The sequence below is a fragment of the Monodon monoceros genome, unplaced genomic scaffold (genome assembly GCF_005190385.1).
Source record: "Monodon monoceros isolate NGI ecotype Baffin Bay Population unplaced genomic scaffold, NGI_Narwhal_1 Super_Scaffold_21, whole genome shotgun sequence".
NCBI classification, from domain to species: Eukaryota; Metazoa; Chordata; class Mammalia; order Artiodactyla; family Monodontidae; genus Monodon; species Monodon monoceros.
This window is the reverse complement of record NW_021703778.1, coordinates 32,861,431-32,884,486: the sequence shown is the minus strand read 5'-3', so window position 1 is coordinate 32,884,486 and position 23,056 is coordinate 32,861,431. Positions and strand designations below refer to the sequence as shown.

General features: G+C 37.9%; 1 protein-coding gene across 2 annotated transcripts in view; it reads right to left on the bottom strand.

The window, feature by feature from the left end:
• ZFAND6 (zinc finger AN1-type containing 6) overlaps positions 1–23,056 on the bottom strand; it is a 75,579-nt gene that overhangs the window by 24,132 nt on the left and 28,391 nt on the right. For both annotated transcript variants that reach the window (XM_029239476.1, XM_029239477.1), the window contains one exon: positions 140–263. The gene's annotated coding sequence lies outside the window, so the exon portion shown is untranslated. The remainder of the gene's footprint in view (positions 1–139; positions 264–23,056) is intronic.

Below are 23,056 nucleotides of genomic sequence, written 5' to 3'. Positions count from 1 at the left end.
CCTATCATGTGGGCAACATACATATGTTCGGGAGGTCAAGAACCTTTGCAGAGATTACAAAATATCTAGGAAAGTTCATAAAGCAAATAGATCAGAAAGTATGACTCAATATAGAACAGTTGAGACGAATGCTACTCACTCTGATAAAAGTATAGGGACTTTGGATTAGGGTTCCTACTGCACTGAAGATGCTTTGTAGCTCTCTCTCTGTATAGCAGTCCCCAGTTCCCTATGTCAGGTTGTCTTTCCTGCTGTTTCTTGGGCTGAAAGACAAAAAGGCACGAGTCCAGCTAACATGAGAATAACATCTTTGAGGATACTATATATTCCTTCCCAGCAAATAATTCATCAATTTCAACATACTAGGTTATGTAAGGATAAGAGACTCCAAAGCTAATTCTAATATATACAAACCTCCCAGTTATTGATATAAGGAAAGTTTTCATTGGCTGGCATGATAAATCTCACAAAAAGAATCCACTGTAAGTGTTTCCAGTTGAAGAAGACAGGTTTCAGAAAAACTTTGATTGGCATTCCCATCATCTGACTCTAATTTGTCACATTCTGCCCAAAAATGTGTATATCAGTTGTTGGCAAACCTTTCGGTAAATGACCAGACAGTAAATATTTTAGGTTTCAGGACCATACAGTCTCTGTTACAACTACTCAATTCGGCTGTTGTCATGTAAAAGCAGCCACTGACAATATGTAAACAAATGAGCTATACTTATGGCCACCAAAATTTGAATTTCACAGAATTTTCACATTATAAAATGTCCCTCTTTTGATTTTTCCTCCCACCACTTAAAAATGCAAAAACCATTCTTGGCTCATGTGCTGAACAAGAACAGGTGATGAACCAAAAATCTGCCAACCTCTGGATTAAATAAGCAAATGACTTTAATGCAATCATCACTGAAGAAGATGTGGGGAGGCTAGGTAGACATGGGACTCAAGCACAGGTAATATTATTAACTGTGGGATTCTCTAATCCAAGCAATGTAAATTTAAAGTATTATTTGCTCTTGCTGAGCCTCATCTCTTATTTAAGTATATGTTCATCACCCAATAAGGGGAAAGAACTATGAAAGGCAATATTTCATCCAAATCTGTATCACCAGGTATAGTTTATACAGAGAGTTGTAGCTATGATGTGAAAAATGACAGTAATGTAATTGGTACAAACTGTCCTCTATTTTAGCACACAGTTTTCTATTCACCAAGGCTAAATAAAATCCGTGGTATCTTAATAATTATAAAATCATTCAATAACTGGACTGGGAAGACATCCATATTCCTGAAACTGATAGTTTCTGTCTGCCTGGTATGTTTCCTTCCTCTTTCAGATTAACAGAACCTCTCGTTCCTGTGGGAAGACCATTTCATTTGCTTTGAGTAGGCTTAACCCCTCCTCCTCAGGGCCAGACCTGTCTCAGTGATGGGCACGTGATCCAAGCCTGGGCATTATGACTCAATCTGAGCCAATCATTCATTCCTCCCTGGATTTTACTGGTGCTACTGGGAAAGAGGCAGACTTTGCTCTGAGATTACATTGAAGACAATACAATGTAAACATGGTGCTGCTGGTGGCCGTCTCTGCTACAATGGAGAAAGAGTCCGCATAATTAATTAAAATAAGGTAAGCAAAGCCAAAATGGGTAGGAAGGAGACAGCCAAGACAAAGGCTTACTGAGGACAGCTCCACCCCTCAGACTTCCTCAGAATTATGTGAACAAATTCTCATTTTGCTTTAGTTTGCTTTGGGCTTCTGTCACTTGCAATTCAAAGTCCTTACAAATGTTATAATCAAGTTGCTCTACTAAAACTTTCAAACAGAACAGAATAATCAATGCATATCAAAATGAAAGATACTCCATTAGTTCAACTGAGATGTCCTATAGTAAAGAAACCTACAAAAGTAACCAACAACTCCCATTCTTTTCTTCTTTAAACATATGTCCCAAGTGTAAAGCTTAAATTTTCACAAATTGTACACAACTGGGTAACTAAGCACCCCAATCAAGAAACAGATTATCGGGCTTCCCTGGTGGCGCAGTGGTTGAGAGTCCACCTGCCGGTGCAGGGGACACGGGTTCGTGCCCCGGTCTGGGAAGATCCCACATGCTGCGGAGCGGCTAGCCCCGTGAGCCATGGCCGCTGAGCCTGCGCGTCCGGAGCCTGTGCTCCGCAACGGGAGAGGCCACAACAGTGAGAGGCCCACGTACCGCAATAAAAAAAAAAAAAAAGAAACAGATTATCATCAGTACCCCTCAAAAGCTTCCTCATGCTCTTTTCCAAATATTATCCTTTCCCCAAGGATAACCATTATGCTGACTTCTAATACTCTAGATTAGCTTTTCCTATTCTTGAACTTTTAATAAATGGAATTATACAGTGTACACACATTGTGTCTGGCTTCTCTCAAATTGTTTTTGAGATTCAACCATGCTAATGTGTCTAACCACAGTCCATTCCTTCTCTTTGCTATCTAGTATATTACACTGTATGAATAAACCACTATCTATTCTAGTGATGACAGGGATTTGGGAACTTTCCAGCTTATGACTATGACAAATATTGCTGTTATGAACATTATTTTATGTGTTTTTTGACTAACATACATACACATTTCTGCTCAGTATATACCTAGGAGGGGACACGTTGGGTCATAGGGTATATGTATGTTCACCTTTAAGCAGATACTACCAGTTCCCAAAGCGGGTTATACAAATTTACACACTCCTGGCAACGTTAGAGCCCCTGGCAAAGTATGAGCATTCTGGTTACTCCATACCTCACCAATACTTAGTACTGCCTGCTATACTGGGCAAAATGGTAGCCCCAAAGACATGTCTATGTGCTAATCTCTGCAACCTCTGAATACTATCTTATATGGCAAAAGATGATTAAGGATCTTAAGAAGAGGAGCTAGTCTGGATTGTTCGGTTGGGCTTAAGATGCCAATCACATGTATACTTATAAGAGAAAGGCAGAGAGAGTTTTGAGAGACACAGAGGAGAAGGTGATGTGAAGACAAAGGCAGAGACTGGAGTGATGTGGCCACTAGCCAAAGAATGCATGCAGCACTAGAATCTGGCAGCAAGAAATGTATTCTCTCCTAGAGCTTGTACAGAGCATGGCACTGCCAACCCCTTGATTTTGAACTTCTGGCCTCCAGAACTGTGAGAGAATAAATTTTTGTTGTTTTTAAGCTCCCTAGTTTGTATTAATTTGTAATTGCAGCCCTAAGAAATTAATACATCTGCCTTTCTATTTTAAATATTCTTAAAATCCTCTTTTGTTAAGTGTCTAAGTTTTCTGTGCATTTTTTTCTGTTGGATTGCCTTTTGCTTACTTTACCTTCCACGATGGTTTGTCTTTCCATTTTTAATGGTGTCTTGAAACCAAAATTCACCTTAATATGATTTTGTTAACAATTATCTTTTATAGTTAGCTATTTTAAAAATCTTTGCCTACTCCAAGGTCACGAAGATGCTCTCTATTTTCCTATTAATTTTATTATTTTACCTTTCACATTTAGATCTGTAATCCATCTGGAGTTGATTTTTTGTCTGGAATAAGGTAGGGATTAAGATTCATGTTTTTCTCCATATGGTTATCTAATTAACCCAAATCCATTTATTGAAAAGGCTGTCCTCTCTCTACTGCACTGCAGTCTCATTCTTGTCCATACATGGGTTATCATACATGTAATGCGGGTCTTTTCCTAGACTCTCAATTCTATCCCACTGGTCTATTTTGTCTATCCTGTTTCAAGTTATTATAGATTTTGGATAGCTGGTATCAGTTTTATTCTTCCTCAAGATTGTGTTGCTTATTCTTGGCAGTTTCCATATCCATACAAATTTTAGATTCAGTTTGTCAATTTCTATGGGGGGGGGACCTGTTAGGGTTGTGCTGAATCTACAGATGTACAAACACAGCAGACTCTTAAATTTATTTAGGTCTTCTTTAAGTTCCCCATAATGTTTTGACAGTGTTCATGCAGGTCTTGCATATTTCTTGTAGATATTCCTAGGTATTTAATTTGTTAAAAGGCAATACATGGTATCTTTTTAAAATTTCATTTTCTATTTGTTAACAGCCTCCAAGGTGGCCCCCAATGATCCCCATGCCTCCTGATATTCTGGCCCTTTGTAGTCCCCTCCCACATTTTATCAGTGTTGGTCTGGATAACCAACAGAATATTGTGGAAGTGTTGGTTTGTCATTTCTGAGTCTAGTCATAAAAGACACTGTACATTATGGCTACTGCCTTGCTCTCTCTCTCTCGTAGATCACTCACTCCAGGGAAGGCGGCTACCACTGTCATAAGGACAGCCCCACTTGCTGAGTAACTGAGGTCTCTGGCCAAAAGGTGTATGAGTGAACTTGGAAGCAAATCCTTCAGCCCTGGTTAAGTGTTTGGATGACTGCAACCTTGGCTAATCTCTGGGCTGCAACCTCATGAGAGACTCTGAACCAAAAATATACAGCTAAGCTACGTCTATATTCCTGACAGAAACTGTGTGAGACAATAAGTGTGCGTTGTTTTAAACCATGAAGTTTTTGGAATAATTTGCCATATAGCAATTGATAACTAATATAGTTACTGGTATATAGGTCTCCTTGCTTCTGTTCTTATCTTCCTATGGTGTATTTTCAATACAGCAGCCAGTGATTATGTTAAAATCTAAAGCAGATCACACTTCTTGCTTACTCAAAATCCTTCAATTCACCAAGTAAAAGCCAAACTCCTTACCATGACTTAAAGGCTCTTTTATAATCTGTTCCCCCATTACCTGACCTCCTCTCCCACTCCTCCCTGATCATATACAGATATGCCAGCTACGCTCCTGTCATAAGGCCTTTGTAACTGCTGTAACTTCTACCCTCCAGAAGTCACTACAACTAGGTCCCCTCATCTCCTTCAGGACCTTTGCTCAAATGTCATCTTCTGAGAGAGGGCTTCCTTTACCCCATTTAAAATTGCAACCAGCATCCTTTATTACCCTTTCCAGTTTTATTTTTCTTCAATGCCTTTGATCTTAATTTACTATTAAATTACACTTATCTCTCGTCCCTTTACTAAAATGTCACCTCTGTAACAGCAGATTCTGTCCATTTTATTCACTGATGCTTAAAATAATGCCTGGCACATGGTAGACATTCAATATTTGTTGAATGCATGAATGAAACTGTGCTGGCAAGGTAGCAGCAGCCTTGTACTACAACCTGTAGTAACCAAGTATTTACCACAAGGCAAACAGGCTGCAATAGGCTCTTTTTAAAGAAACTGAATTTGCTGTTTGAGAAAAGATCTAGATTTGCCAGCAGGGCCCAATACATATGTTATACAGTTTGTACACTGAACAAAGATGCTTAGCCTCACACTCTAAGCTTTGGGGTATCTTTTCTAATTCATTTCACTCAGAGAGAGGTTCATTTAGCAATTTGCTTAGGTTGGCATACCAAACCTAGTAGTTTTATAATTAAAGTTGTCAATTTTATGTTCTCAAGCCGACCTAGGTTCCATATTGCATACCTTAAAGAATTAGCTACTATCTGCACAAGGCAACCCAATACCTGTTTTTGCAAAATGGGGACCCACTCAAATTTTCCCATTGGTTTCCACATTCATGGGCTTTCATTCACTTTTCTTCTCCAAAAGACTAACAAAATAAGCTCTATGTATGCAAGATCCACATGTATGAACCTTCTTTTTATTTCTTCTTCTCTGACCTTAAACCTCATAATTCAACACGCATGGCTTTGTGCTTCACCTCCCTGTCCCCAGCCTCTTTAAGAAATCTCTTCTCCTAAGGCAAATCTCCAACTTAGTTTCCAATACTTGTAAATCAATGTTTCTCCCTGATTTCTTCCATTGTATGGTCAATCTCTAAATTTAAATCTCTCCTGTTCTTCTGAAACTTTGTATAACACTTTTTATACAAATAATCAGATTTACCATTTGGTTTTATTTAATAATATTTATATAGTGCTTTATGTGCCAAGCACTGTTCTAAGCATGTTTATAAACCTCAACTCCTTTATCCTCATAACAAACCTAGGCAATAGGTATTATCACCATATCACAGACAAGCATGGGGAGGTTAAAGTAAATTGCTTAAAGTCATACAGCTAGTAGTAAGTGATGGAACTAATAGTCAACCTTAGCAGTCTGGCTGGAGTCCATGCCCTAGGTCAGTAATTCTCAAAGCTTATCTGTGGGCCCCCTGGGGATCCGATCCCTGAAATCCTCTCCGAGGCCCAGGGGGTCAAAACTATTTTCATAAAAACAAGAACTTGTTATTTGCCTTTTCACTGTGTCGACTGGCAGCGTAAAAGCAAGGGAAGGTAAAACAAGCTGGAGCCTTGGCTTCATGCACCAAACTGTACTAGCAGTCAGCAGCCACTGTATTCTTCATCACCATACTCTTACCTTCTTCCCCCCCAAAAAGCACCACTTATATTCTTGATTAAACAATAAAAGTACTAATTTTATTAAATCTTGAAACTAATTATACTTCATTGTATTCTTCCTCTTTGACCTATTCTGGGATACTGGTACTGCACAGTAAAGTCTTCCTCATTCTAGTTTCCTACCCACATACCCCAAATTGAAGTCTACCCTTGGACAGAATCTGGGCATACGGCTCTTAGTTTCTCATTTCAGGGAAAGGCCTACTAAGGACACATATCCCACAAACTCAGAGTTATGAGAGCTATTTATAGTAATCAACATCGAATTTCAATATGAATTGAAATATGAACGATGAACAATATAGTCTGTAAAGACTAATACGAAAAGAGAAAAACCAAATAAAATACACAAAATGATTATTTAGTTTTTTCAGGGTTGTATCCCCAACACTGTATATTACGAGCTGGTAAACTTTTTCTCTAAAGGGCCTGATAAGTAAATAATTTAGGCTTTGTGTGCCATATAGTCTGTGGTAACTACTCAACTCCACTTTAGTTGTGAGAAAGAAGCCACAAATATTGTGTTGGCCAGAAAGTTCGTTCGGGTTTTTCCATAACATCTTACAGTCATAAATCCAAGACTCCTTCTTTACCCACAGCTCACAAAGGGCAGGTACATAAAAGGTGTCCTTTGTCTCACAGACAGTGATCACCTGTTAGGAGATCTCTTAATCTTACTTCCTACCGAGCTGATTTCTTGATTACAAGTATGAGGGAAAGGTTTCTAACATCCTCCTACCAAAGTTTATAAAAGGATACATTGATTAGTAAGTGCTTATACCTACTACTTATAATTATGGGGCAGAATAAAGTAAGTACGGTATCTTATCAGGGGAGAGAATCCTGTGTGTCTGGAATACAGGATGGACTCATCCTAGAAACAGTAAGGCATATAGTGAAGGCTTTGTATCCACGCTAAGGTGTCTGAATTTAAACCTATAAGCATCACCCTATAATGGGAAGGAGGGTTTAACAAGTGCTGTCCACTAAACACATCACTATGATTTTTTATATACCTCATGGTGTGTTGAAAAGGATTTAAGGTGACTTTTAAAATGCATGCTATATGACATTAGACAGAAGCAAAAATGGTCAATCCAAGACAAAGTGGTAGAAAAAATGAGGGGTCAGGTATATTGTCAAAACAAAACGCATGCCCATAGGGCTTTTTTGCTAATTAGAAGCCATTCAGCTGACTCTACTCTTCCTAACAGCCAATGCAAAGGATATGACTAGTTAAGAGGTACAATATTCAAAAGAAAAATGAAATCAATCACTCAGAAATACAATTAACCTTGACTCAGATAACGTAAGAGTGAGTATTTCACATATAGTTTATAAGGAGAACACAATGTGATATGTGGTATGGTCAACAATATCTGTAAAGTAAAATACAAGTTTCTGGGGTTGTTTATTAGTACCACCTTTCAAGATAAACCAGTATCATGGTCAACTTCAGTTAACAGCCAGTCTACAAGCAGCCAGAGTCAAAAATAAAATCTTAAAACATCTAAGGGTGTGTATGGGATTATGCATGCTTATCCATTCAGGCAATCATTCACTAAATTAATTTCTCATAAGTGTGCTTTTACTTCTTATAACTATGCATTCTATCAATGATTGCCAAGGCAGAGGGCACAGGTGAGGAGAAAACTGAGATGGTAGATTGGGTTGAACATTTCTGCTTCAAGAACAGTTCCTTTTTACTATTTTTAAATACCAGGTTTCTGTAAAAGACTTCATTTGAACAAAGGGTTCAAATGGCTAAAACAAATACAGAAAAACTATTCTAAGCTCCTGATTAAAAACATACAATGCTCAACAGTAAGCCAATCTAAGGTTAATAGAATATCATGAACAGTTTAGGGCATAACTACCAGCCCAGTCAGACAGCCACTCCACCTCTGAATTAAATGCTCTGAGTGAGGTATCCATAGGTCATCATTTAATCTTAAGTTCTCCAAACCTTCTCCCTAAATTAAAAAATCAGATTAGAAAAGTACATACTTCGATATGCATTAGTAAGTACTCACTGAAAACATTAGCTGTTATGTACTAGACCCTGTGCTAAGCACTTTAGATGAACTGTCTCATTTAGTTTCACCATATCTATATGAGGAAGGTAATATTATCAGCCCCCTCCCTGCTTCCTAATCAGTTAAAGAAATTGCAGTTAGACTTGCCAACTATTGACTCCTTGTTAACATTCCCTTTTAATACAACCTGTACTACCTACAGGTCTTAACTCTTGTTGCTCCATTGGTACCATGGGATAATATCTCCAGAAAAGTTATGTAGACATGGGTGAAAAACGGACCCAATGAACCAATCTGAAAAGGTTGGAGTGGAGAAGAGGAAGAACACCAAACACATAGAAAGGTACCAAAGCTGTAAACTTCTTGCCAATTCCACAAGATTTTCACATATCTTTTAAAATAATCTCCCCCTTTCCCATTTTCAGTTAGAATGGGTATCTGTTCAGATGTGTTCAGGCCCCTGATTAGATTCCAGTAAACAGCAAGTTCTTACAGAACATAAAGCCGTGTTTCTACTTCTTGCTACAACCTCCCCCCACAACACCCACCATGTTTCTAAACACACAGTGAGAGTGATGGTCAGTGCTGAAACTCAGACTACCTTTAGGCTTTAGTAGGATCATCCCCAACACAGGAGATTCTCTTACAATAAAACCACTGACACCTAATCCTTCCTGAAAGACTTAATGCACCATCCATAACACTACCAGTGCTTCTAGATTAGAAAGCACTCTACCAGCATCTAAATGTAAAAAAACGGCTCACTTTAATCCAAGAAGCAGTCACTACTGACAGAACTCAAAACCTGCAACACCACTTAATTCACCCATCCATGCCTTTATTTTAAAATAACATTACAATGACTTTGCTGAATCTGGTAAAAATCACTTTACCTAAAACCCAAAGAAAATATACCTAACTTTCACCAACATTCTTTAAGACATATTTTTGCTTCCTTTCCTCCTCTTTTGTGGAGTTACATCTGACGCAAGACCAATCTTTCATGTTCCAGACAAATACAGCTGTGTGTCATCAAGAAATGTCATGTTCAGGGACTTCGCTGGTGGCGCAGCAGTTAGAATCCGCCTGCCAATGCAGGGGACACTGGTTCCATCCCTGGTCCGGGAAGATCCCACATGCCGAGGAGCAACTAAGTCTGTGCACCACAACTACTGAGCCCGCATGCCACCACTACTGAGCCTGTGTGCCTACAGCCTATGCTCCACAACAAGAGAAGCCACTGCGGTGAGAAGCCCGTGAACTACAACAAAGACCCAACACAGCCAAATAAATAAATTTTTAAAAAATTATTAATTATAATTTAAGTTATTAAATTATTTCCAAGAACAATTTTCTATATTAATATATAACATCATATTCCCAAAATACATTTTCATGACTGTTTGGTTAAAGTATTAATTTTAAAAGGCTGAAATCAACTGCAAAATAAAGGGATCTAAAGAATTATATTCTTTTGCTTCACAGGAATGGAATAATGATGAAAAAAGATGCATGGTTATTAAGTGATATTCTCAAAAATATTTTATAAATAAAAATCTACCACCCACTCTACCCTCAACATGGCACCCACCAGAAAAAAATAGACCCTAAAAAAATCTCATCACACTGATGTGTTATCTTTAAGCACTTTAGATTTAAAAAATTTTAAATTATTATGCCTAATTACATAGGGTTACAGGCTTAAGTCTACTCACACAGTTGAGGTTGATGAGCAAACAGCTGTCCTGTTATCTTGAGACAGACATTAGCTTCCTGCCTTCCCTACCCTCATAAGCAGCTAAACTTTGAGTTTTATGCAAGAAAACATTTTAAAGCCTTCAGTGTTTTACTGCAGCAGACTTCAGATTCATTCTTGTAACACATTTAACATGAAACAGAGTTGAGACAGTTCAAACTGACTATGTACATTTTAATTGTCTAAACTTTTAAGGAGTGCTTTCACTATTATAGCTATATAAAAAGGGCTGCTATGTAAAATTAAGAAAAACATTTCATTTGCTATCTGACACCAATGTATAATTTGACAATATGTAACTTTAACATATAGATTTTTCTTCACCTGGCCACAGGCTAGGTAAGGAAGAATTACTTTTTATAATAATTTGTACCCAAAGTAAGCAAAACTAGGTATTTTTCTTTTTTTCTAAAGTTTAACTAATTTCTTTAGCATAAAGAGCCACCAATTAAAGAACAACTTTTACAAGGAGATAGCGGGGTGCCCTCAGTGTCCCAAGAATATCCTTTGGGACCCTCCTGACTGGGGAGAAAGAGACTCTTGGTCCCGTTGTGACAGAAAGAGGAGCCATATTTCTAACATTTACAATGAAGGGTTACACCACATTTCCCCACAGATTAAAATTTCTATAGTATAATTATTGCGACAGGTTACTCAAGTGTTATAGAAAGCTTGTCTGGAAAATAAAACTGCGTTCAATCAATATGTCCTAAAATAGCTAGATAACTTTTTCCCCCATAAAGGTACATTATTAACCCCAATTTCTATAGTAAATTTTAGGAAAAGTTTTAGGATTTTACAGAGTAAATTTACTATTTATATTAACATGGCTTTAAAACATCACGAGAAATAGATAGCATCCAAACACTCAAAATTCACTGGCTAATTTTTAAAGTTTTACTTAATGCTGAAAATTGACTGTGTATTTGCTATGCCATAAAAGATGGACAAAGGTTTTAGGATTCATTCAAAATAACTCAAATGTTTCTTTATAGGGCTTCCCTGGTGGCGCAGTGGTTGAGAGTCCGCCTGCCGATGCAGGGGACACGGGTTCGTGCCCCGGTCCAGGAAGATCCCACATGCTGCAGAGCGGCTGGGCCCGTGAGCTGTGGCCGCTGAGCCTGCACGTCCGGAGCCTGTGCTCCGCAACGGGAGAGGCCACAACAGTGAGAGGCCCACGTACCGCAAAAAAAAAAAAAAAGTTTCTTTATAATCTACTTATACTGTACATATAAATAATTTAAAAAATAACTCAAAGCTTTATAAAAGTTGTAACTGATAGAATAATTTTCACTTGTTAAAATATTTGTTCAACAGTCTAACTGTGCTTCAGTATAACTTATTAAAACTTTCTGGGCTTCCCTGGTGGCGCAGTGGTTGAGAGTCCGCCTGCCGACACAGGAGACACGGGTTCGTGCCCCGGTCTGGGAGGATCCCACATACCGCGGAGCGGCTGGGCCCGTGAGCCATGGCCGCTGAGCCTGTGCGTCCGGAGCCTGTGCTCCACAACGGGAGAGGGAGGCCACAACAGTGAGAGGCCCGCGTACCACAAAAAAAAAAACAAAAAAAACCCAAAAAAACCCCCCAAAAGATCAAAGTTGGTATCACTGAAAACAGGACAAATGGACATATGCCTCCTGATGTGATGCCCTGAGAAGCACATAGCAGTAATGTAGCATTCCTGCCCAAACTACTATATTTCCTAAATTTCATCACAAGAACACATGAGAGAAACCCAGATTGAGGGATATTCTATAAATAAATGGTCTGTCACTCTTCAAAAGTGTCAATGTCATAAAAGACAAAGAAAGGTTAAGGAAATGGTTCTGATTAAAGGAAAACAGAGACATGACAACTAAACACAATGAATGATTGTGGGTTGGATCCTAGACTGGGAAAAAAATTATTAAAGAACATTATTGAGGAAACTAGAGAAATCTGAATGTGGGCTGTATATTAGAGAATTGTATTGTATCAGTGTTAAATTTCCTTGATATGATAACTGGAATGTCCTTGAAAATATAAGAATGCTGTTTTTAGAAAATATATGTCTAAGTACTATATGGTAAAGGGACAAGATGCATGCAACTTATTCTCAGTTAGGGAAAAAAATAATATAACAGAATGATAGCACAAATGTAGCAAAATGTTAACAATGAGTGAATCTTGCCGGTGGTATATGGGAATTATTTGTATTATTAATGCAACTTCCTATAAATTTGAGATTATTTCAAAATAAGACCTAAGAAAAATAAATATTTGGACCTGATGTTCTAAGGATTTCAACCAAATACCTAACAATAACAAGTGAACTATTATTTCCTATCTCATCTCCATACACTCAAACTCTAATTCAATGGCAATCTAAACTGATTTGTGATTATCCATTTTAATCAACTGTAAGAAATAGTGCTCTCATTGAAAACATCAGATGTGAATGCTTATGAGTCAAGTGAATGCCTCCTCTCAACCTTCTTATTCTATTGCAGTTAAAGAGACAAACTTCTCCAATAAAGCAGGGCTATTCCTCAATTGGATATGCAGTAGCAGGTGTGTCCTTGTTAAAAACTCCAAATTAAGTTAATTTCTAGTTATGCCAGGTAGCAAAGCAATACCAAAGCAAGAGTTAGTGAGTGATCAATAATATACAAGGGAAATACTAAAACAAACGTCCCACCCAAACAAACTCTGTAATGCCAATAAGAAGCCAGCAAAGCACACACTGACCTACAGAGCACCTGGAAAAGACAAGATAACAAAATGTTTATCACTGAGAGGTCAAAACACAAATGGATAAAACACAAACATTTCAGTGGCATAAAACCACAAAATAAATTAAAGGAGAGGGAGGAAAGAGGTGGGAAAAAAAAAGAGAAAATGAATAAAATAAAATGTGCAAGAAAGGAGAAAATCCTCACTATCACCTCACTAATTTCATGTTCTCCTTCCTCTCCAATGGCTTAACCTATTTTCCCTCATTTTAACTTATTTTGGATTGTCTTTTACCTACTATAAGAGCCAGTCTTTGTAAGACTGCGACAGCTGTTAAGAGCACAGCTTTGACTATATTGTAATTATTTGCAGCCTATGCCCGTACTCCATTTTTGTTTTACTTGTCAGGAGGCTCAGAACAGCAGTCTCTCTAGTAGGAAATCTCACAAACAATCCACCTTGTAAAGGAGCAGAATAGAACAACACGTCACTTAGCTCACAGTCTAACAGAGACAGAGGCAGGAATTGGAGGGGTAGATAGCAAAACTGAAGGGTCAGGACAAAGCTGACCTGGGACAAAGGGCTGAATTTTAGTCTCCTATACTAATCTGGATATACCCTCTTATCAGGTATGAGCAACGTTAACTGGTACAATATTTACTGGTACTTTAGCTAATTCCAGGTCTGGAACAGTGTTACTGAGCCGTGTGGCCTTCTTTCAGGCAGGCTCTATATCAGATTAATCTTTGTAACTCAACAGCACCAAACATTACCTTGTTAAAAAAAAGGCATTTTAATAAGTACTTGTAGAATGCCCAACTGCAAAACAGGCAAAATTATTTTATTCCACTCCCTGCCTTCTCTCCCTTTTTCTCAGGTAGCATGTGTCAAATACTCTACCCTACCCAATCTACCTGCTAACTCTCCAAATTTTTCCTCTGACCTCAATTCAAACTCCATTTCCCTAAATGCTGCAGTAAATGCTGTTATAATAAAAGGATTAGAATAACCCACACTGTGAGTGAAATCTGACCAACTCAGAATAACTTAAGAAATATGGGATGTGTATATGGGCATTTGTATGTATACATATGAATATATTTGGGAGGGCAGGGAGCAAGTTTTCAGGTATCACCTGCTTCTAAATCAATTTTTAACTACACTGCCGAAGAGATTATAACATATATAGATGAGTCAGCAAATACAGCTTACTTCACAGGTTTCATCAAGTCAGATCAACATGGTCTGCATCTGAATCTCCAGTAAACCCCTAATATATGACATGACAAATCATGAACCTTTATCTGTAGCTTCTTCTATATTTCCCTTAAGCCATCTGTACTATACAGGTCCCTATTCTGAAGAGAAAGGGGGTGCTATAGAAAGAAATGAAAAAAGGCTCCAAAACAATAAAGTTTAGTAGGAGGTGGAAATACTAGGGGGTAGGGGACAGGAAGTGTATAAAATAGCCATGGTTCAACTAGCCCATTCAAAATTTAGCATATTCTTAACACAACACTGTAAATCAACTATACTTGAAAAAAAAAGCCCTTTGAGAACAACTGTGCTGAAAAGAAATTAGCATATTCTTATAAATTTGAGTTTTAAATAAGGAATGCCATTTTATAAGACGTTTTAGTTAAGGGAAAAGGTAATAGCCTTTTTTGGGGGGAAGGAAGATAAAGAATAAAACAGAAGTATAAGAATAGGAGTAATAGCTGGCAATTCGACTCTTTCCCTGAGATAAATTTTGACCTTCTGGTTTAACATAAATTTTTCTATCTCCCCCATCAAAACTAAGAAACAAGGCCTTACATTTAAACTACAGCAAAGCTCCCATTTACAGGTATTTACACACATGTCCCTGAAAAGACGTGTACTCAATTGTTCATAGTGGCCTTATTTATAGTAGCCAAGAACTGGAAACAATCCAAATATCCATCAAATGTGAATGGATAAACAAATTGCAGTATATCCACACAATGGAATACTATTCAGTAATAACAGAAATGAACTACTTATGAACATAACAACATGGGTGAATCTCCAAATTATTATGCTAAATGAAAAAAGACAGATATGACTATATAATGTATGAGTCAATTTATATGAATTGCTACAAAAAGCAACTATGACAGAAAGTAGATCCAGAGACCAGCGGTAGGAGACAAGACTAACTCCAAAGTGTGACAGAAATGCTCCACATCATGATCAAAGTGATGGTTACACAACTATTTTCAACTGTCATAACTAAAACTGCACATTTTAAATGAGTAAATTTTATTGTATGCAGATTTATCTCAATAAAATTGCTTTTTAAAAATAGTAAGAGGGCTTCCCTGGTGGTGCAGTGGTTGAGAGTCTGCCTGCCGATACAGGGGACACGGGTTCGTGCCCCGGTCAGGGAAGATCCCACATGCCGCAGACCGGCTGGGCCCGTGAGCCATGGCCGCTGAGCCTCCGCGTCCGGAGCCTGTGCTCCACAGCGGGAGAGGCCACAACAGTGAGAGGCCTGCGTACCGCAAAAAAAAAAAAAGAAGAAGAAGAAGAAGAAAGGACAATGGAGCAGAGAAAGTCATTTTGGTTCAAAATATTACTCAGATTTATACCTATGCTAGGTAAAGGATAAATATTACAAGTATGAGTTACACCAAGATGAGCCACATAACTAATGAGTTCAAGTTTCTGCAAGTATCAGTTTTCCACTAAGTAATTATTTTATTTTTTACATTTTAAAATAATTTTCTAAAAAATTCTCCTCATTTAGATATAATCAGAAAAACAAACTTTTCCCTTTCTTACCTTCTCTCCATATCAACTTCTTATATAATTTCCAAAACCTGAAAATGATTTGGTACCTTAAACAAGATCAACTTGGACTGCTTTTTAAAATAACATGTTACTGGGGCTTCCCTGGTGGTGCAGTGGTTAAAAATCTGCCTGCCAGTGCAGGGGACCAGGGTTCGAGCCCTGGTCCGGGAAGATCACACATGCCCCAGAGCAACCAAGCCCATGAGCCACAGCTACTAAGCCTTTGCTCTAGGCCCAGCGAGCTACAACTACTGAAGCCCGCGGGCCTAGAGCCCGTGCTCCGCAACAAGAGAAGCCACCGCAATGAGAAGCACACGCACCGCAATGAAGAGCAGCCCCCGCTCGCCGCAACTAGAGAAAGTCTGCACACAGCAACAAAGATCCAATGCAGCCAAAAATAAACAAAGAAACAAATAAATAAATTTATTTAAAAAAATAAAAGGCAGCATAGCTTATTCCTTTCATCAAGAATCACCTCTGAATGTTTCCTAATTCTTCATAAAATACAGAAAAAGCAATTCCCCCACACTTCTTTGTCCAATTACTAGTTATGCTACAAACTAATTTGTGTTCCTGAAGAGTTTATCAGATAAGAACTTACATTAAAAACAAAAGTCCTTCTCCTGAAGAGTTTAGTAACCAGTAATCAAATATAAAACCTAAAGATTACCTTATAATAAGCTGGGTAATTTGAGGCCAAGAGATTTCTTCAGAGAACTTAAAAGAATCTTAAAGTATTAAAAAAAACACCTGTAATTTATTTGAAACATTTTTACTCATTTACTACAAAGTTGAAATGCTCAAAACAGCTGTTTTTTTAAAAAAAGAGTAGCCTTTTATTTAAACAATTTTTCTCAATTCTATTAGTATAATGGTTATATCAAAATTGCCAAGATAAAACACTCCCGGGTAAACACCTTCAATGAACCCATTCACTCATCACTGACTATATGCAGAGTTGTGAGGGATACAAAAAAAATAAGACACAAATCCAGCCTCAATGAGTTAGGTGTGGTCCTTTGTTCTCATAACTCTTACCATCTAGAAGTTTGAATAAATTGAACTGTTACTACCCATCTAATAAAAATGTTAATTTGAATAATCGGTGTTTCAAATACCATGTTCTGTTCACTGAGAATATATAGTTGATTTTTTTAAAAGTTTCCAATAAACATCAAACCATTTTTTGTCTATAAATCCTCTTGCATTTATCCCAGTTAATAGTTATCTTGCAGATAAATATTATCTGTTGCAAGTTGTATATATGGAGAAAAATAAATATAAAAACACCACTACTTAGAAACAAAGCACATGTTAATACACAAGCCACTTTCCTGGTCAAATTTAGACCAGGTAATTCAGCCCACTACATTTTAATAACACAAAATTTTAGGAGCCATCTGTCTTGCTCACCACTGTATTTCTAGTATCTGGCACACCTGCATAGAACAGGTGTTCTAGGCACGCAAATGTTTATACAATGGATTAACACTTGACTTGCATTTACCCACATCACGAAAACAAACCCTGAACCCCTATATATCAATTATAGGAAATCCAATCACCTGTGTAAAAATCAAATTACCAGTCTTTTCCATCTTTAATTTTTACGATCTGGGAATGCTTTAACAGTGTAGAATACACTAATCCAGTTTAAATTAGCTCCTTTCCTCCTTCAGGCCATTAAATAGTGAAGCGGATTAATCTATGACAATCTAAAATTAGTGTGCCAGATGACAAGTCTGTGTTTAAAACTTTCTAATTTGTACTATATTCTCTTCAGGAATTTAATGTAACCCATAGGTCATTTAAAACATAAAAACTATATACAAGTACAATCAAAGTAGTCTCTTTTTCACAGCATTACAACATCCTATGTGTGGGCTTCCCTGATGGCGCAGTGGTTAAGAATCTGCCTGCCAATGCAGGGGACACGGGTTCGAGCCCTGGTCCGGGAAGATCCCACATGCCACAGAGCAACTAAGCCTGTGTGCCACAACTACTGAGCCCGTGAGCCTAGAGCCCATGCTCCGCAACAAGAGAAGCCACCGCGGTGAGAAGCCCACTTGCCTCAACTAGAGAAAGACCGCACGCAGCAACGAAGACCCAATTCAGCCAAAAAAAAAAAAAAAAATCCTATCTGTATATTTTCACTACTTCTAATGCTGAAAAAACCACCAGTAATTTAAGTAATTTTCAAGTCTCCCTTAATTAAGGAAAAAAGCAGCATATTAGCTTTAAAACTACTTAAAAGTCAACACGCGAATCTCCACTGATCTTGTTTCAATATTACATAGAGATCACCTCGATAATTTTAAGTTCCTATGTTAGTGATACCTGTAATTGTTTGGCAGGCCTAAATCAGTCATTCCAAGATCAGGCTTTTCTCTTCTGTTTCCATGTGTAGTTAAAAAACACAAAATAAATTGCTAGGCACCATACTCTTTGAAGCCATTTAGCATTCAGCTGAAAATTGTTTCTACTTCATCAACAATAGGCCCTATAATAGCTCCTCATTTATTTGTCTTAAATCTGCTGGATGAAGTCCAACTAGCTCTAACATTAGCCTCAATATACTGCCAGGAAGTTAAAGTCCCAAAGACCTGACTTTAAGTCATACAGAACCAAAGACCAAGGAGAGTATGACTCAAAATTTCAAGAGATAAGCAAGTTTAAGAAGTCTGAGTTTTCCTCAAAGGCAGAACAGTCTGACATAAATCTGAGCAATATTTTTTTGGATGCATCTCCTAAAACAAAGGAAATAACAGCAAAAATATACAAATGGGACCTAATTAAACTTAAAAGCTTTTGCACAGCAAAGGAAACTAACGACAAAATGAAAAGACCAATCTACTGAATGGGAGAAAATATTTGTAAACAGCTCATACAACTCAACATCAAAAACCAAACAACCTGATTAAAAAATGGGCAGAAGAACTGAATAGACATTTTGCCAAAGAGGAAATGCAGACGGCCAACAGGCACATGGAAAGATGCTCAACATCGCTAATCACCAGGGAAACGCAAATCAAAACCACAATGAGATATCACCTTACACCTGTCAGAACGGCTATCTTCAAAAAGAACACATATAACAAATGTTGGCGAGGATGTGGAGAAACGTGAACCCTCGTACACTGTTGGTGGGGGTGTAAACTGGTGCAGCCACTGTGGAAAACATGCGGTTTCTCCAAAAACTAAAAACAGAACTAACATATGACCCAGCAATTCCACTCCTGGGTGTGTGTGTATATATATAGATATATATGTAAAACATCCCAAAACACTAATTCAAAAAGATACATGCACCCCAATGAGAAAATGAATAGTATTTAATAGGAAAAAAACCCCCTGGCATCACGCTCTCTGCCTCAATCATTTCCAGAAGGTGAGGACCTAACCACATGGGAACACTGTCAGTGCTATCCTCCTATACTAACAGAAAAGACAACACAAGCCCTTCTTCACCAAGATGGCTATTTCTCATAAAGAACTGAGAACTGTATGAGCTTTCCCGTTTTTTTTTTTAAATAAAAAAGGTAACACATGAGACAGGTGTACAAAAGTTTGATTTCATAGAACAAAGTTACAATATATCCATTATGCCTGTATTATTCCAAGGTGAATTTTGCAGAGAATAACTTGTGTGGTTAATGTGGTTAACGTGGTTTCTTTTCTTGCTTTTTCTAAACTTCTAAAACCAACTATGCAATAAAAGTTTCCATCAAAAAGATGGAGTGACCATTCAATATATATTCTGATTAAGCAAATGTAAAGTATGAAATAATTAGACCTCCTGGGATTATGATCATTTAAAAATGCTCAGCTGGCGCTTCCCTGGTGGCGCAGTGGTTGAGAATACGCCTGCCGATGCAGGGGACACAGGTTCGTGCCCCAGTCCGGGAAGATCCCACATGCCACGGAGCGGCTGGGCCCGTGAGCCACGGCCGCAGAGCCTGTGCGTCTGGAGCCTGTGCTCCGCAACGGAAGAGGCCACAACAGTGAGAGGCCCGCGTAAAGAAAAAAAAAAGCTCAGCTGTGGCTAACACGTTATAGACACTCTGGGGTATAATTATCTTGCTACCTACGTACTGTGAATGTTACTTAATACCTTTTTATCTCTCCTAATTATTTAAGAAGCTAGGTCTAACAAATGATAGGTAATAAAAAAATATTTCACCTGCAGTACAAAATAATTCTACCTTTTCCTATTAATAAACACTCAGTTTCATTTTCCTCTGCTAAAAAAACTGACAGTCACTTAGACTCATCTGACACGCAAGATTTCTAGTTAGTATGAAATATATTTGTGTTTCTATAGTTATTCATACATTTTTGTTTTGTCTTAAGATATACCATAAATGTGAAATCAAGTGGCCACAACCAGCAAACCAGCATATTGTTCTTTCTTTACTAATAAACATCCTCAATTTATGTAGCATTCTCATTTTAAGAGTTAAGGTAGTGAAAATATAAAACAGTTTCTACCCCAAAATGTCAAATGAATAATCACTGCAACTGATTTGGTCTTAACTTGAGAAATAAGCTTTCTCATTATCAGACAGTAAAATTTTAAATTCTAGAATTTTATCACCTGTTAACACTCACGGTCAGAGTGAGGTATTGAAGGTATGTATGTATTGAAAAATGGGATCTGTTTTTTTTTTTTCTTCTATTTTTTTGGCCACGATGTGCAGCACGTGGGATCTTAGCTCCCTGACCAGGGATCACACCCATGCCCCCTGCAGTGGAAGCGCGGTGTCTTAACCACTGGACTGCCAAGGAAGTCCGGAATATGTTTATTACAGACAACCAAACCAAGGATATTGATGACAAATTGGCAAGGCTGTGTGCTATTTTTCTAAAATATTTTACTCCTGATTTTCATGGGAAGACAGCACTATAAAAACTAACTATAAAAATTTTATCTACATGGAACTCATTCTGTAAAAGGAATCTGACAAGAGGTCCTGGTAACCCATTTCCTTCAAAGGGATAATTATTCTGAGAAAACTATCAAAATTATTAGAAGAATAAAATATGGTTTGGAGTTTAATCATATACAAGCTGGCAATTAAACATCTAAATTCATCAGGGATTCTTGTGATCATTTACATTTTCTCTGATTATCATTTACACTTTCTCTGATTTCATGTGCCATGTCCCCCTTGCCCCATTTCCTCTGATAAATAAAGCAACTAACGAATAGTTACTGACATCTTACTGACTAAAAAGACAATATAAATTCAAAAAGAGTCATGTACCACAATGTTCATTGCAGCTCTGTTTACAATAGCCAGGACATGGAAGCAACCTAAGTGTCCATCGACAGATGAATGGATAAAGAAGATGTGGCATATGTGTACAATGGAATATTACTCAGCCATAAAAAGAAATGAAACTGAGTTATTTGTAGTGAGGTGGATGGACCTAAAGTCTGAAGTAAGTCAGAAAGAGAAAAACAAATACCGTATGCTAACACATATATATGGAATCTAAAAAAAAAAAAACACACAAAAGGTTCTGAAGAACCTAGGGACAGGACAGGAATAAAGACGTAGATGTAGAAAATGGACTTGAGGACATGGAGGGGGGAGGGTAGGCTGGGACGAAGTGAGAGTGGCATGGACAGATATACACGACCAAATGTGAAACAGATAGCTAGTAGGAAGCAGCTGCATAGCACAGGGAGATCAGCTTGGTGCTTTGTGACGACCTAGAGGGGTGGGATTGGGAGGGTGGGAGGGAGATGCAAGAGGGAGGGGATATGGGGATATATGTATATGTACAGCTGGTTCACTTTGTTATACAGCAGAAACTAACAAAACATTGTAAAGCAATTATACTCCAATAAAGATGTTAAAAAAAATAAAGAATGACTGCTCAGTTAAAAAAAAAAAAAGACAATATAACATTTAATGAAATCTTACTCTGGAATTAATTCCTTTGATGATTTCTTTTCCTCCTACTTGTCAAATGGAGTCACACCTATGATGATCATTATCTTCTGAATCAAAACCTAGGACGTGTGATCTAACAGGATAGAATATTTTATTGAAAAAAACATGTACCTTTGGAGAGGGTGCAGAAAAGGGGCAGAAACATCAGGGTACCTCAAATTTCTGTACTGCTTCCAAGTATGTGACTGTATTTTATGGATGCCAAAAAGTTGATATTTCTGAAATATTTCAAAAGTTTAGAAGCCAATAAAAAAATACTTGAAAACTGTAATGTCCAAAGACGTATGGCTCCTGGACCTGTATCTCAATATCTCATCACATGCTATTTGTCTTTTTATCTACAAAGTTCAAGTTTCAAAGCTCTAACTAGCAGGTCTGAGTAAATGTCTTCCAAGTATGACTCTAGCCTAGAACTTTCTCCAGAGTTCTCTTTTTGCTAACTGCCTAGAAATTCACTTAGATGTCTCATCAACTCTGTCAGTTAAAAACTCATGGGGCAGGACAAACTAAGAGAAGCTAGTAGCTAAATCAGAGTAGCAGGACAAGATAAGAATAGAAATGAGAGGGTCCATGATAAATTCTTTACCTGCACTGTCTCCTCTAATATTCACAATTTTAAGTAGGAATATTATCACCTCCATTTTAGAAATGAGGGAACCGAGGCCTAGTGAGATTATGGAACTTGCTCAGGTCAAACAGCTAGTAAGTGGTAAAGCAAGGATTTGAATCCAGGGAGTCTGACTTCAAAGCCCACGCACCTATACATGCTAAAACCCCAAGAAGAGACACGATATAGATTCTAATAGGTGAGTTGTAGTCACTGGTCAATTCAAGAAGCATTCCCAGAGTACCAAGTATGTGCCAGATACAAGGGAGACCAAAGAAAGATCTGAATTTAAATCCCTGCTTTACCACTTAATAGCTATATAACCTGAGTCTCCAGCTTAACTCTCAAATGATTCAGAAAAAACATGCCTATATTTGTACACACACACACACACACAGAAGACAGAGAGAATATGATAAAGCAGATGGGACAAAGCGTAACAATTGATATAACCTAGGAAAAGGGAATGGGAGCTATTTGTAATGTTTATGCAACTTCTATACGAAACTAAATCAAAATTAAAAGTTATAGAAAGAGCTTCCCTGGTGGTGCAGTGGTTAGGAATCTGCCTGCCAATGCAGGGGACACGGGTTCGCGCCCTGGTCTGGGAGGATCCCACATGCCACGGAGCAACTGGGCCGGTGTGCCACAACTACTGAGCCTGCACTCTGGAGCCCACGAGCCACAACTAC